We start from the raw sequence: 17,613 nt of genomic DNA on the forward strand, positions 1-17,613 counted from the left end.
AGCTTGTTCTAATCAGACAGGCTTATATGGATTTTGCAGACATCAGAAATTGTTCTGAAAAAGAAAAATACACCAGGGCCTCTGAAACAGAAGAAGGGATCCGATAATTAAGTGTCTGCCATGCGCTGATGATATCACGAGTGTTAATGATCACTATAATGACAGTTCACGCTGCACCCAGTTGATTTACAATACACCTACTGCGAGGCACCACTGCGACAAACACTGCAGCAAACACACCCAGGCGAAAAAACAGTTTAGTAAAAAAGCTAAAAAGCCACAACTTTGACCCGATACGCACTTTTAGGGAAAGGAATGAAATGCTTACTTGCACAATAAAATTTCCGCAGGTAGATAACTTTGAGATGCAGCGTTGTTGGTTTACTTGCTGGCAGGCAGCCCTCTAAGTTGTTTGGTCTCTCCCTCCCTGTTTAGGCGAACACATTGTTGATTCAGACCCATCATGTTGAGGCTTGAGGTCACCCTGTCTCAGGCTTGGCTAGTTAGCAGCAGCCCACCTGATGGCCCAGAGGAAATCACAGCAGCCGCACTCACAGGAGAGGGCCTGACAGCCAGGCCCCGCACCAGAGAGAGGGGTCCAGCCAGGGGGGTGGAGAGAGGAGGGTCAGTATGGGGGGAGGGGAGGGAGGAGAGAAAGGGAGGGAGGGTGGGAGGGGGTCCTTCAAACATAGGGAGGGATGAGAGACGGCTAAAGAGGGCGCGATGGTGAGTTGTGTTGTGATCGCGGCTGCATTAAGTGAGACAGAAAACGCAGACAGGCCTCAATGATGAAAGAAGGATGCAAGAAAAGAAACTTACTGGGTGGCGCACTAGAGGAGGAAAAAGAAGGATGAGGTTCCTGGGTTAAGTCGTACAAAAAGAGGAAGGTCCAGTCGGTGTAAGAGAGTGATGAGGATCCTCATTCACAAAGATGGATGCTGATATTTGAGGGGGAGGGATTTCTGTTCAGTGGTATATATTTGGATCTATACAGGGGTGGGGGGGGGCTGGTCTAGTGGTCTAGTTGTCTAGTTTTTCCAACACCTAACAGCAGTTTCTGTTCAAGCAGAAGCAAAACTGCCCTGTGTAAATGAAGTGAGGCATCAATGTAAGTTATCCTGGGGCAGCGATGCTGCTCTTGCAGAGAAAACGTTGGCTGTAAAATGCTGTGATGAACAGCAGACATTTCCAGTTCACAAGTCTCCCAGTCTCTCCTGAGAGTCTGCTTCATCCCTATTATAGCCAATAATAGCCCATTGTAGTCATATGCTCTTTCTCTTCACTGTGACTGAATGAGGACACATTATTTACTGAGAGGAGACAACGCTAATACGCCGCTGCAGAAAACTGCTGACGGGAAGAGGGCAAAAATCATAGGTTTTCCCTCCTGGAGGACGAAACACTTCTTTATATTTATAGTTATGTTTAATAACATCCCGCAATCTGCCAATACACCTCTAGACAACCTCCCCGGTTGCTCTCGCTGCAGGTTCAACTACAAGGTGGCAAACCGAGGAGATGGAAATCAATGGTTTATTTCCACTTTCTGCAGTAAGTGTGTATTGACGCTGATAAGGTCATTTTGTGTTGTATGAGATGAAAGAGGTCTCTTCAGAACGGTTAGTAGTGTAATACGATTGTTTGACACAAAAGCTACATAACGCTGACAATTATACATTATTGTATATGCAGATTAAAAAGAGAGATTACAACGTTTTGACGCTAAATGCTACAAAACTATGCTAACAAGATTTAGAATATCATGTGTCACAATACTGTGCTGAACTAGGGGTGGGAATCACCAGAGGCCCCATGATATGATATTATCACGATACTTCAGTCACAATTATTTTAAACCTTTTTGCGATATGTTGGGTATTGCGATGAGATATATTGCAATTTATTCAGTGGGCTACTCCGGGTCTGAAAAGTGAAGCCTTAAAGTGCCTTAAACTTGCATTCTTTCTAATAGCCAGCAGGGGGCGACTCCTCTGGTTGCAAAAAGAAGCCTGATTGTATAGAAGTCTATGAGAAAATGAGCCTACTTCTCACTTGATTTATTACCTCAGTAAACATTGTAAACATGAGTTTATGGTCTCAATCGCTAGTTTCAAGTCTTCTTCAATACAGCATGATGTTCATTTAGTAAATTATGGTCCCATCTAGAGTCAAATAGACCATAAAGCAGGGTATGCTTTTGGCCGTGGCTACCTTTTCATTGACAGGTCGCTACCATGGTGTCTGGGAGTCGTCCATGTTTTCGTCTTACAACTTTAACCCTTTCAGAGTGTCTTTTCTGTTCATGCAAGTTAATTGTAACCTTTTTGGTCACATCAAAACGTGTTATTCAGAATTCGGTTGTACTTAGCTCCACCCTCTTGTGTCACTTCTGGTTGCAAAAAAACAACATGGCACCAAGATGGCGACGGACAAAATGCCGAACTCGAGACTTCAAAACAGCAGTCCACAAACCAATGGGTGACGTCACGATGACTACGTCCACTTATTATATACAGTCTATGGAATTGTTGGCTTTTTTTATGGTAATTATGCAGTTTGTTTACATCTGTTTTATCTAATAAGACAGTTTTTGTTCATCTCAGAGTTTTAATTCACATATCTTGAGGTCAGAGGTCAACGGACCCCTTTGAAAATGGCCATGCCAGTTTTTCCTCACCAAAATGTACCTTAACTTTGGAGCGTTATTTAGCGTTCTTCCCGACAAGCTAACCAACAATTCCTCAGGTTTTATAGTTTCATATGATACCAGTATCTTCACACTAGCTTTAAGACTGAGACTGCTACAATCTCTGAAAGACAGAATAGCGTCGGATTGTTAAGAGGTTAATAGTTTATAAAATAAAAGATCGATACTTGACATTCCTGTATCGATACAATATTGCCATGTGAAATATCGCAATACTATGCTGTATCGATTTTTCCCCACAACCCTAATGGGAACACAGATTTAATTTATGATTACAGTTTGTACAGATCATGAGCAATGCGCAAATTAAAATGTAAAAAAAATGAACTAATTAAAGTCCTTTAATACTCGTTAAAATGTAATCTCGATGGATAAAGGCCCTCTCTACTGGAGCATTTCAACAGGGCAATAACTGCAAAATGCAGATCAAAACCTCATTGTGTCCATGTGCCATTGAACACAGTTTCTTTAGGTTTCCATTTCGTGCTTATGTCCAAAGGCATCCGGAGACAAATGCCTCACCACAAAGTCATACACCATTAATGCAGTCAGTGGTGCTGCAGCCTCAGAATCTTATTATCTTAGTTGGTTCAGCCTCATTAGCTGTTCTATGCATATTAATGGATGGGAAATGGAAAACTATACCCCATTTAAGAACAAAACATGCTCAAAGTACTCGCTGCTTCGAGGTTAGAGGACATAACTCACTCTGCAAATTGCTATCATCGGGCTCCTGGCAGAACCCTGCTGTTTTCTTTACCCAAAAGCTCCCGGTTCCCTCGCAGAGACAGAGTTTCATTAACCTGCACTGCATTCAGACGCCATTATGGCTCTAATTATGGCACATGCTCTTGTGAGGAACTGCCTGGGTTCTCAAAGACTTTTATGTCCAGCTGTCCTGTCGCCGAGGCCGGGGTCGTCCCCGCCGCTGCCCGAGTCCCAGATAGAGAAGATGTGCTAATCTCGGATGCATTGAAGCTGGCTTTGTAGACTTATGCGGGCTTATCTATCATGGTCACGACTGCATTAGACATAAGACCTTAAGTTTGCAGGCACTGAAGTAGAAAGGAGAGCAAATTAAATTCTTCTCATCTACCTCCTCAGCTGTGTCTAGATTGCATCAGTCAAAAAAGAAACTCTTGAGGATAATACTGGCACCTCGAAGTGCAGAGGTAAGTCTTTATGTCCTGCTTGTTCTCCACAATAGAAGGATAATGCTGTCATCTACAGCAACAGTTTGCTCTTAATGATCAGAAAAGCAAGATAATGACGGCGTGTTTACCATTCTAGACTCAGCACATCTGCCAACAGACCAATGGAGACCTTAGCCTGGGAAACAAATAAAACCTCTGTCCAGTGTCTCATTATCCATGAAAGTATCTCCTCGGCTTCCTCTGTCCAATCAAAGAGAAAGGAAACACAGGAACAAGCTGAGAAATTCCAGCATGAGGGAGATTGAAACAGTTCCCTCAGCGTTGAGCATTGTTCACTCACAGCAGATAGTGAAGGTAAGAAGATCCGTTGGCAGGTGCTGCAGCCTGTCAGAGCCGTAGATGAGCTCTGCTGCCGGATAACATCTTGCCAAATGCCCGAAGCTTGTCAGTTAACAGTCGGCCAGAAAAAGGTGGACAGATACTAACCTCTCGGAGAAAAAAACAAAGACCAACAGTAAGTTCCAAGGCATGAAAAGAAAAGTTTCAAGCTTCAGAGTACAATTGCCGGTATTGTGACGTGGATGAAGGCAAGCCTCTTCGAAATGCAACGTGTTTTAATGCATTTTATGCAACCACTGCAACGAGAGTCAATGGACAAAACTTGGGAGACAAAACGGTTCCTACATTGTGAGAGTCTGTTTTCTGGTCAGTGTTTGGAAAACGTTTTTAAATAAAGTTTTTAAAGGTCATGCAGATGCTAATTATAATGTCTTCATTTAATCAAGTCACATATGATATCTAAGTTTACTTTCAAAAATTGTGTCTGTGTTTACACAGTCACCAGCAAATACCTCTAGGGATCTGTGAAGACATTTATGTATTTTCTTTGGTTGAACTTATTCTTTCTGTTTGCAAACTACTTAATTCACTACCAGTGGTGGAAAATAACCAAGAACATTTACTCAAAGAACTGTACTTAAATACACATTTTAAGTACTTTGCTTGAGTATTTCCATTTTCTTCTACTTTAAACTTCTGCTCCACTACATCTCAGAGGGAAATATTGTGCTTTTTACTCCACTACATTTATTTCAACTTTAGAAATTCAGATTATTAATAATATAAAATATAATCAACTAATAAATTATGATGTATTATTACAGATTAAACTACCCAGCACTATATAAAATAATAGAAATGAGCTCCCCCTTTACCAGCTGCAACATTAAAGTGATGAACACATTAAAGCACCAATGATTAATACAATAATAAAATGTAATGTAATAAATTCTGTATTACTTCTGGTACTTTTAAGTATATTTTGATGCTAATGCTTTGTACTTTTACTTAATTAAGAGTTTGAATGCAGGCCTTTTACTTGTAACAGAGTATTTTTTCACTGTAGTATTAGTACTTTTACTTAAATAAAGTATCTGAGTATTTCTTCCAACTCTGTTTACTACGATAATTCACAACCATTCTCCAAACACTAACATGGTCACATCAGAAAAAAACAACACTAGGGTAGTTTGTTGGCTCTCGGTCAACCTGCTCGGCAGTCTGATTATTAAGAACATTTCTGGTTAGTTATTGTGTATTCAGACAAATGTTGGTATTAAAAGCACTTTAAACAATACAAATGCAGACAGTCAGTTTAGCACAGCCACCAAAATTCAGAACACAAGACGGGAACTTGTCTAACAAGCAGGACTAGAAAGGCTTTCCAGTATCGCAGGTCACTCTGAGAATCAACACCTGTAGAGCTTTAAAATACGTTCTGCTCATTGTTTTGGTTTACATCAACAAAACCTCTGACGGTTCAGATACTTCCTTTAGCCAACTATACACAACAGGCCCAGCGTGAAGAGCAAAATTATATAAATGACAGGTGAAGAAAGTTAAACATCTATCAAAGGGAAGAGATAAATATGTTTTCGTCAGGAGTTGGTGGACCAAAACAGGGATTACTGGACTGGCACTTGACAGGTGGCAAGAAATAACAGGATGCCCATGCTGCTCTGTTTCTGCTGGATGTGTGATTAGGAAATAGTTTGCAATGCATTTAGCCATAAGAGCTTGATAAACTGATACAGTATGGAGTGAGCAGCTGTAACAGAAAATGTTGACAATGGTGAAGAACCTTTAGGATTTTCAGGCTTTTTCTTGCAACATAATTTTAAAGACCCCCTGGGATATTTTTAAGACATATAAATATAACCGGCTTTGAATAATAACTTGTGTCTGACATGGTTTTTCCACAATTACGTTGTTCAAAATCCTTAAAATAACATCTACTCCTTATCCCTCATTGAAAAAGTGGTTGTAGGTTTCAAGTGGTTTAACGTGTCGCCTTGCTGCAGTGATGTACAGGTGTACTACCTGTGATATGTTGGTTATGATGACAGATGCAAAAGAGTTTCTGTACAAATTAACCTGGTTGTTGTTCACAAGGCATTCAACCCTTGAATAGCTGATATATAAGTTAGCCAAGCGCACCATTTTCTGGCTCCTGATGTGTGATACATCGTTTATGAAATGATAGTTCCGGCCCATGATTATGATTGGCTAAGCCGTGTTCAAACACACAGCTGTGACTGCAAGTGAAGATTGAAAGAGAGGTATTATCAGCCCATTGCACTTAAATGTAAAGTCTGTTCAAAGTGGAGTTTTCAATTCTGATGATGATGATGCTGGATAGTTTAATGAATAATAATGCATTGGCATTGTTATATTTTGTGAGTAAAATCTGAATCTGCAACGTAACCACTAACATTCAGCAAAGAAGAGAAAAACTACCAGCAAAGAGTGCTAACATGATTGAACAATACTTCAAAAATTGCACAATTAATGGCGATAAATGTTAATAAGCACCCCAAATCTTTATGCATGCTTTCCACTGCGTCTGCTAAATGTCGCTGAAGAATTACATTGCTTGGCGGAAGAAAGATTATTTTTTTATAATGTAAAATAAATGTAAATAAATATAAATGCTGTGTGTTTATTTTATGAAACTATGCCAGGTTTATGTAGGAACAATATAACACAGTAATGCAATATGAGGCTGTGATTAGAAGTGATTTTATAACAACTGAGGGGCGTTGTTGGGCACCACGCGGAACTAAAACCCAAGTGGGTTATTGCTTAAATAATGTACTTCAGTCTGTTATACTGGTGGATTAGAATTTGATATCATGTTACGCATTGAGGGCACATGATTTGTATGAGCTGCATGTGACATACAAAATAATAGCAGTGCATTGGAAATATTTCATAGGGTACTAAACCATTACTTCTGCATACAGTATGTGCCAGTCTAGAAAATCTTTGTTTAAAAAAATACACAATCTTGTAGTTGATAGGATCATGTGAGATACATACAGTATGTACACTCATTACTATTTAATATAAATCAGTGGAATTATGTTGAAATTTGTTTAACTATATGGAAATAAATAAAATGTGAATTAAATCCAACATTGTGTTTCATTATAAATAAATATTATTGACCAACTGATCCTTTCTAACACACTTGGTAAACAGTGTAATTTTGCTCCGTAGTACACATCTAGGGGAAAGGTAAAGCCAAGCACTGACTGAAAAAAGTTTTGCGTTGCACCTGCAGTATACAAGTTCTCCTGGGACAAGCTCAAGAACCCTTAAAGGTGCTAAGCAGCACTTTTTATTTGGAGTGTACAGGTAGGTATAGTTTTCTTTAACATCCAGCTGAAGTAGTCCCATGAGATCTCAAAGGTGACCTCATCTGTAACGGAGAAGTATGATCATGAATTCCTCTCAGCTCTCTCTCCCCTGCTCTTTTTTATTTATTTATTTATTTATTTTTAGCATTTCCATTCCAATCCAATCCAAATTTATTTATAAAGTACATTTACAAACAACAAAATGTGGCCAAAGTGCTGAACAATTAAACATAAAAACAATACAATAGAACACTAAGACCAATTAAAGACCAATAGGAAAGGAAAAAGGAGTAAAAAAAGGCAACTCTCATGCCGAGCCAAAAGCCAAGGAATAAAAATCAGTCAATTAATCAACCCTATCTTTTATCGTAATCAGTAAATCACTCACTTTATTGAGTTAAAATACAAAACATTGGCTGGTTTGAAGATGTAAAATGTGTGGAGGGCTTTTTCTCAACGTCATATCATTAATTGATTAATTAAGTCAGATGAATTAAGTAATCCTAATGTGCCATTTTAAGATCCGTTAACTTGTTATGATTAGTTGTTATTTTTTGCCATTTTAAAGACAAACTAATTAATAGATAAATTGATAATGGAAATAATATTTATTAACATCCATACTTTGAGTATACTGTATATTGCCAGACAAATCGTATTTGACTAATTCACTATGTTTCCATTGACAACAGCAACGAACCTGACTTATTGAACTATTTTAATATGGCCACAAGAGTGAATAGACCTCAAAGGCTTTACATATAGAATATGGCAAGTATTATTGATCTTTCGACATGAGCGGCATGAGCCATCTGTGAATCACTCCAGCTGACACTCCACATTTCAGCCTTTGTAAGAGGATGTCTTTCTTTTCATTTTCTTTTCTAATATAATAAATCATATGAATTAATGTGATCTCATGATTGAAAACACAGTTGAAGTGTGCACACTTGCAATGCGCAACACTAATTCCAATAAACCCTTTTCCTAAATAATCTAAATAATTTTGCTTTAATTATAACCGCCATAACAATGAGCCACAGTGAGATAAATAAATAACTTCACTGTCCTCCCTGGAATTGTGCTGATGCGGAGGCCTGCCTAGGCATTATAAACCTAATTAGCAGAAGATTACTATGCAGTGTGCAAGGCTGTGGTCCAGAAAGACATCATTAGGTCTTCTGATGGGGATATGCCTTCAGCACATTGATTCTTTTTCGCTCCAAGAACAATGCAGATTGCAGACTTTATAATTGGGCTTTCAGGTCACTTGTGACTTCACTTCCACTATGTGTGGCTGGCGATCTCCATTCAAACAAAAGAAGCTGATAACAAAAAGACATTCCCGCTGAGCTCAAATAATGAAGAGGATGTTCGTGGATTATGAGACGCACCAACGAGACATGGATAAATAAAAATCATGTGAGCAATGCATACTGTAGGACTATAAAAGTATTCAGAAAAACAAGATAAAGCTTTAGATCCAAGATATGCTGAAAACCTAAATAAATAAATAACAGCAGTCCTGTTTGACTTCATCTAGCATAGTGGATCTCTTATGACTGTCACGTCAATATTGGTCTCAATGAGACCTGTCGACAAACATCTTTCATTTCCTTTTTAATAACAATATTACTAATACGAATACCTATTATTCACATTAGTCATTCACATAAGAATCGCACTTCTGAGATGTAAGTTGGTCCTGCAAAAAATAGACGCAGCATGTAAAGACAGCAGAGAAAAAAGCTGCTTAGAAGCTCCGCTCATGCAACCAGTGGACATTGAGGACAATGGACTAGAGTTGCAACGATTAATCAATTAATCAATTAGTGGGTCAACAGAAATTTAACTCAACTATATTGATAATCAATTAATCAGTTTAGTCATTTTTTCAAGCAAAAATCCCAAACATTTGCTGATTAAAGGTGCAGTGTGTAGGATCTGGCAGCATCTAGTGGTGTGGTTGCAGATTGCAACCAACTGAGTACCCCTCCACTCACTCCTCCCTATCTAAGACTGAGGTAACATGAGCCGCCGAGTGCAAAACCGTGGTAACGCCGTTTGCCTCGCTCAGAGGCCATCCATACCATAATAACACTACTTTGAGAGGAATGGAAGTGAGACGGCAGCTGGCAGTTTCACAAGCGTGTCGGAGAACTACGGTGGCCTTCAGGTAACGTAGAAACGTGAAAGGCTCTCTCTAGAGCCAGTGTTTGGTTTGTGTGTTCTGGGCTACTGTAGAAATATGGAGGAGCAACATGGCGGACTTTGTGAAGAGGACCGGCTCCCTATGTAGATATGAAGGGCTCATTCTAAGGTAACGAAAACACAACGATTCTTAGCTTCAGGTGACACTAATGAAAACATAGCTATGAATATAATATTCAATTTCTGCTAAGAGATCCCCTGAAATGTTACACACTGTATCTTTAAATCTTCTCAAATGTGATAATTTGCTGCTTTACTTTCTCATATCTCAGCTGAATGCTGAAAGTCATGATTGTATGAAATCAACAAAACGACATTATCTGCAAAAAGCTGAGATCGAATACTGAGGTCACCAAACTCCTCACTCCTCGGCTGGACCAAGAGATTGTGTCCATGAAAATCACAAAAAAGAATCAGTGACAAAGCCAAAGCCTAACGCCCACAAATAAAGTGACTTCCTGATTTGTTGACAGAATTCAACGGCTTATAGCAATGACCTTGAAGCCATGTATTCCCACAATACAACCCAAAAGTCATACAGAGGGATATAGGCCTATAGAAGACCTGTATATAGGCCTTCTCTAAGTCCACAAAGCATGTAGACTGTTTGGGAAAACTCACATTACCCCTTCAGTATCCTCGTAAGTGTGAACAGCTTGTCCCTCGTTCATCAACAAAAACGCCACATTACTACTAAAACTAAAACTTGATGATCAGCCTGAGCCTCGGGCACCCGGTCATAAACTTTCCTGTGGAAAATTTTACAGTGTGATACGCCGACTGATGCACACCTTCTGGTCCCCTTATGGCAAATACCACCCCAACCTGCCAGTCCACAAGAACCACCCTGACATCATCGCGATACTAAAGAGGCTCGTCAACCAAGATAACCCAACAATATAATACAGCATCTCAGGCTGGATCTCATCCCCACCTGGTGCTCTGCCAATGCACATTTCTCCAGTTGAGTTCAAGAGTTCCTCAAATTTCTTGCACCATCCAACAATAAGTTGAGGTCAGCAGTCCTTGCAGCAGCCTGGGCAAAGCACCGCCTCCCTTTCCTGGGTCGTCTGACGGTTTATCAGAACCAATGGAAAGTCCTTTTCCATGGCTTCCCTAAACTTCTCCAACATTTCGTTTTTGCTAAAACAAAACGTGTCCAATAGCCCGATAACAAAACAAGATTCAAGACTGAAGGATTCATATCTGTTCAGTGATATGGGCGGCATACTCTAGAGGATTTGCTCAAAGGTCATATAATCACAATTAGAGTAGAGTCCGCTTAGCAACTTCGACCGCACGTCTTAGCATGACCGTCCAAGAAATGACCAGACGTACAGTGACCATAGAGATGATGTCGTTGGCCACCAGGTTGAAGATCAGGCAGGGCATTCCTCACAATCACACCCTTCTAGGTTTGTCGTTATTAAGCGGCAATCTCTGGTGCTGAGAAATGAAGCCAACGCAGAAGTGCCAGTTCTTCGAATGGCCACTTGGGGCTGGCTCCAAAAGCGACCCCCATGTTAAAATGCCCGACTTTACAGCAGAAATAAACATGTTTACAGCCTGGTATAAAAAACGGTTTTGGTCTCTATAGCTAGTTTCAGCTTCACCGACGATCACCTCGTTGCCCATTTTTGGATTAGCCGTGAGTTAGTCTGTGTCGTCACTGCCAAGATGGCGATTGCCAGAGCCACCCACTTTGACCTTCACAACGGTTCTTCAGGAACCTATGGGTGGCGTCACGGAGACTACGTCCATATTTTATACAGTCTATGGTTGTTATTCACGTGAACACTGAAGTCCCCCAGCAGAGCTACGGGGTCTCCATGTGCCCTCTCCAGGTGCCTATGACAACAGTCCTGTGCTATATGAGGCAATCTTCCTGATCTGATCTATGCTCCTCCTTTCTGCTGTATGTCAATAAGGCACATTTTTTAACCAAATTGTAACTGGGCCCGAGAAAATACACAAAAAAATGTCACAAGTTTTGCACCAACTGCCTAATTTTTTAACCCATAGAATGAATGTAAAGATAACATAACGCCCACATGTACACGTTGGGGCTTTGTAGCCTTAAAGCCTATAAAACTATGATAACCATAAATATTCTAATGCCCTCTTCTGTCTCCTGCTTGGGTTGCGTTTTGTTTGCTTACTTTGCATTCCTCTATGTGCGTTCATAAGAGAGCTTGTTTAATCAGCTTTGCTCGCTGCCTTCCTATCCGGACTCGCCCGTCGTACGCCTGTCTCCTGCACCTCGTTCTCTCCGGCTGGCGTTTGGAACAGAGCACTACAGCCCCATTTGAGGTATGATAATCAGCTGATTAGCCAGCGAAGTCCTTTTCCCAGAGGCTCCTTTGTGTGCAAAATCCTCACACTCAATTGACATGTGGACATCATCAAGCTGATGAAATGCAATTGTAATGAACAAGTGAGGCATAGCATCTGCAGTGGGACCCTGAGCGAAAAGGACCCTTCCCTCCTGACATGCTAATGCTGAAAGCTGCTCTCTGCCTGTACTCCCCGTGGGTCCCTCATGGAAATGTGAAGAGATGCATATTCAAACCGGCGCCTTCTGAGGGGGCTAGATGTACGGAAGAGAGAGATGGGAGGAAAAAACCCTGTGTGGACTTGGCCAAATGCTAATTCTGAGACAGATTATATTGCATCACGCGCAGTAATGATCTGACAGTTCATTTGTGAGGAGAGTTCAGGATCTGAGGTTTAATGCTTGGGTGGACGCAGGTGCTGAGCCCCAGCTCCTCAGAGCTGTCAGAGGAAGGCAGGGGGCTGCTGTCAAATTATCCCAGTTAAAAAGGCTGAGGCGCCTGCAAATATGAAAGACATTTAAGAAATTAATGCATTCGTATTCAACACATATTGCAACAGTGTTTCATTAGAGGTGCTCTAGTCATATTAAAACTGACATCTGACCTTTCACATTTCTCCGAGGCACTCAGGAACATTCTTATTACATACATGCTAAAGTCAAAGAGAAGGTAATTGTGATAACTAGCAATAATTAAACAAGCTGACATTTTAGCACCATCATTTTCCCTATTCTTCTTCTTCTTCTTCTTCCTTTCGGCATCGCACAGCACAATGATTATAAGAGCCGTATTTGTATGAGCGAGTTTATTATAGAGGAAAAAGATATGAACGTGCTTCCTAAGTATACCATCATTTCATCTCTTAGTTGTTCTGCGTTATCAAGGAGACTTATTGTATTACCATTGCTGCTTTGTTACTGCATAATCTCACTGTGATTATGATAAGCATGCATAATGGAGACAAATTCCATACAATTTGCCTGATCAACATTTTCTGCTTTCATGCATAAAACATTCATCATAAACAGATACAACAAGGGAAGTCATGGAGACTATCAAAGTCAGGATTTCATAAATTACAGCGAGAGGAATTCCTCGACACCATCCTTTCCAGCTGTGGCGGCGCGCAGCAGCTTGCAAAGTTTTTCGGGGTATTCGCGTGAACAGAGTGCGGTACAGTTGGTCGAGGTCGAGCCGGATAAACAGACTGATGATGCCCGTACATATTGTTCTATATGGATAGATGTAGGTCATTACACCTATGGCCTCCAGCTGAGCTGCTTTGTGATGACAGGACCTCTGGGCTTGGACCTCGGAGACGGAGCAAATGGCCAGTCAGCAGGCCCCCTGCTTTCTGAGCCTTTTGGGTCGCTGAGGTGTCAGGGGCTGAGAGGGTCGTAGACCCTGAAATCTACACCTCGCACACCTCAACGCTATCCCTAACCCCGATGTAAGCGCCGCTAGACCCTAGGCTCTGAGGTGGGCTCTTTCTCACCAGGTGTTCGGGATGGCATACATGTCTTCAGGGTATGGAGTGCCGCTGGCCGCCCAGGACTACACATGGTGCTGGGGGTCAAACATGGAGCCATGCTGGACCAGCTGTCGCTTTGCTGTTCGCCCCATCTCTGAGCCAGGCCCGCTGGAAAGGGCCAGATGCGCACACTCAGTCACTCTTCTGCAGCTTACAGCAACATGGGCTTCACTATCTGACCTCAGCGCTTTGGCATTATTTCGCTGAGATCATTGCGGTAGAGTTGTTGTGAGCGTGGAAAAATATCCAACTTTGTCTCTCTGCAAAAACAGCCCAGAAAGTGAGCAAACAGTTTCCCCCAATAATTGGCAGGGTCACCGTTCTGTCTTCCCATTCAGCATACAAGGGCATCCATTAATTTGAAAAGGCTAAGCTACCATGCTCACACGTGTACGCACCCAGATCACAGACTCGGCGCTGCTTTTGGAAGCAGCAGCACTCCATCTTCTGTCTAACTGCAGCTAAAAGCATGAAAGCAGCAGTGAGATTTCATTTGGCTAACTGACTGGAGGCACTGAGGGAGTAAAGCTCGCTGGAGAGATTTATACACCCAGCCTGATGCCTCCTGCTCCCTATAATAGAACAAAAGCTTGTTGTCTCTTCCAATTACAGATGTCAAAACGCTTATTTTGAGGGTTGTGATCTTTTTCCCTTTTAATCTGCAAAGATAAAAGGTCTCAGCTTCATTAGCATGTGTTCTCTTCCCCCCAGACTCAGATTCCCTGCAAGCAGCCAGCTCAGCCTTACAGCCTATTACCCACTCTTGGGGCCATTAAGGTCTAACATTAATGATGTGTAATTAGCATATGATGACAAATAATAACAATGCGCTCCCATTCGATGTAATGGGGGGTAGGATAATAACATGGAATCCCACTGTTTCAACCCTACATAAAGCTCACCATATCTATGTTTTATTGCCCACTCTGTTGTTCAAAGGTATAATGGAGTGGGATGTAGAACGTGTGCATAAATTATTCAAATTAATATGTTTATCGAGAAATATCACAATTACAATACATCAATGAGTCAAAGTGCTTAATCTGCACAAAGCCTGACTGTAGTTTAATCATACTCAATGGCAACGGAGGTACATTTTAATATATTTCTGAGAGCTTTTTTTTTTTTTTGTTTGTGTGAAAAACATGAGAATATTGCGAACTATCACTATTATTGTCCAAAAAACAGAAATCTTTATATCTACTCAATTAAGCAAATGGGCCAAATAATGGGGCTTCTTTAGCTCTCTCCTCATCTTACCTATATCCCTAATTTATAAATGATCTATTAAAGTTAATGACAGCGAGAGCTCAAGTTAAACGGAGGGGTATTAGTAGACAAGTGATCAATTATGCTGTAGAACAGAGGCAAAGCAATCAGAAGTGACAGACCGTCTTCAAACGGCTCTTCTCATCCATTAAACAGGCTGCCTGTTTGTGTCAGCTGTGGGTCTGGAGGAAAACCATACAATTAAAGAGACCCCGCATGTTTATACGCACACACATTCATATGCAGCTCCAACATGGAGCATCTTGTATTGTGTTTTGTGTAACGCAGCCCACACTTGTACTTTTTTTTTTTTGATTTTTCCACATCTGTCACAAAACAACCCATCACCAATTATACTGAAGCACAAACACGGTCGTTTTTCAGATTTGTTGGTTTACCTCCTGTAAAGAGGATGGTGGGGCATCTCCGAATCAAATAATCAAAGCACCTCAACAGTAGAATCTGAATGAATGTATTGACGAACGCAAGAGTGAGGTGCCGTTGAAGTAAACAAGTGTGAGATGTTGTGAGACATCCTACTGTCTTTGTGTTTTAAATCTGAGTAGTGAAATTGGCTTTTAAAAAAAATTTCCATTTCTATAAAATGTACTATTGCTTTACTGGTTCCTTTTGTAGATTACTGGAAAACCATAACAATGCTAATAAGTATTTGTAATTTAATGTAATTTCTATCCTCACTGAAAATGGCAAAATATAAAAATGTAGAATTGCATGAAGGAAATAAATAGAAAACCCACACATCTCTCAGTTTCAAATTGAATTTGTTCTCTGGAAACACAGACGTTCTCTCGTTTTTCAAGCGAGCAAAGCAGGGCTATTTGAAACCCTGTTTACAGCACCCAGATCTCAAATTGACTTGCTAATGTTAACTTTTATTCCGTTGCCATGGGTTACCATGTCGTGTGATTTGACACCGAGCTACAGACACTGCTGATTAGTAGCATCCAGTTCTGTCCATCTCTGTGCATCACTGAACCATCTGGTCATTTATTCACTAATAAGCCCCTAATGGCCCAAATATTCAGCGGCCTGTCATTGTGACATGGCAGAAAATGCCTACATCTTTCAACTCGCCTTGACATGTTGCTTGTTTCACATCAAAACTCGTCATTTACAGGAGAGCAGCTCAGAGGGGTAGAAACTTGACCTAATCTGCAGTGTTAACACTGGAGCTTTGTTATCTGCTAGACTGACTGAGAGGATGTTAATGCATTCATCCTTTACCCACTTCAAGATCTTCTTTTTCCGCCACGGGCAGAAGGATATGAGTGCTGTCAATAGGAATTTGATTATGCACACATTGATTCCACGCTCAAAAAATGAAAGATTATGCGCAGCCCGGACTGTGAGAGAATGCAACATGCGCCTCGCGGTTCTGCAGTGTGTTCACGTCCAACCTGTCATTTGTCGCCAAAACATTGACTTTTCGCCATAAATATTGCCAGATGAACAAAGCCAGCTGGGATTGTAATTGGTGACATGCAACCATAAATTTAACCTTTCCCGGGACACTGGTGGCAACCAATTAACTAGCCATTGAATAAAAAATATCCTCAATTATCTGTCTCATTATGGCGATGTCGGCCTGCATGTACAAAGAGCAAAGAGCAAAGAAGATGAGCACTGAATTTTTTTTTATCTCATTTGACTTTTTATATTTACATTTCGGAGCTTTAAGTTGATAGAAAATGAATGTCTAATTTGTTATAGTCATGGCAAAATGCATTCGGGCTGCAACAAATTATTTTCATTGTTTATTAATCTGTTTATTATTTTCTTGATTAAACGATTAGTTGCATGGTCTATAAAATGTCAGAAAATGGTGAAAAATGTTGATCAGTGTTTCCCAAGATGACGTCCTCAAATGTCTTGTTTTGTCCACAACTCAAAGACATTCAGTTTACTGTTATAGAGGAGTAAAGAAACCAGAAAATATTCACATTTAAAGGTAATATTGATAACATTGATAACATTCACTGGATGTTGCATTCACCCTGCATTTACTGTACTTCACAACAAGTCGTTGCCAACCCACAGATACCACGTGATACCAACATTATTATACTATTGGCTTGTTAGAAGTGGGAGCCATACGTCAGATATTTTCCACAGAGATAAACAAAACATTCAATTTAGACCCGCCAAAATTGTTTAAATGATTCATTCACAATCATAATAATTTTTTCAGAAAAAGCCATACTTTTATTCAATACCTTTCTAAAGGCTCTGTGGGTGTATTATTATTTTTTTTATATTCATTCTCTGAATCAGAGAATTATTTTTAAATCAAATCAATTAAGCAACTATCAGAGTAGTTGGCGATTAATCTAATAGTTTACAACTAATCGATTAATCGCTGCAGCTCTAAATGCATAAATATGTGTCGAAAGGCAATTTATCATGATGCTGATCACTCATCTGATGTGTGAGGAAAACATGCAGGCGACCAAAATTGTGGTAAAATAATAAACACTTTAAATGAAATCCTGAAAAAAACAGCTCTTTTTCTCTATCATCGGCCTGATTGGAGCGTGAATGAGCTTCATGTTGACCGACCGGTTGCAGAACCCTCTCTGTCAACGTAACTAGCAGCCCTGGGATGGTGTGAATGTATACTTAACTCCCTGTCACTTAGCGAGGCATGCACCCTGAGTCTCCATCAAGACGAGCTAAGTAAGATGGAAGACGA

This window comes from Sebastes umbrosus, chromosome 13, assembly GCF_015220745.1.
Source record: "Sebastes umbrosus isolate fSebUmb1 chromosome 13, fSebUmb1.pri, whole genome shotgun sequence".
NCBI classification, from domain to species: domain Eukaryota; kingdom Metazoa; phylum Chordata; class Actinopteri; order Perciformes; family Sebastidae; genus Sebastes; species Sebastes umbrosus.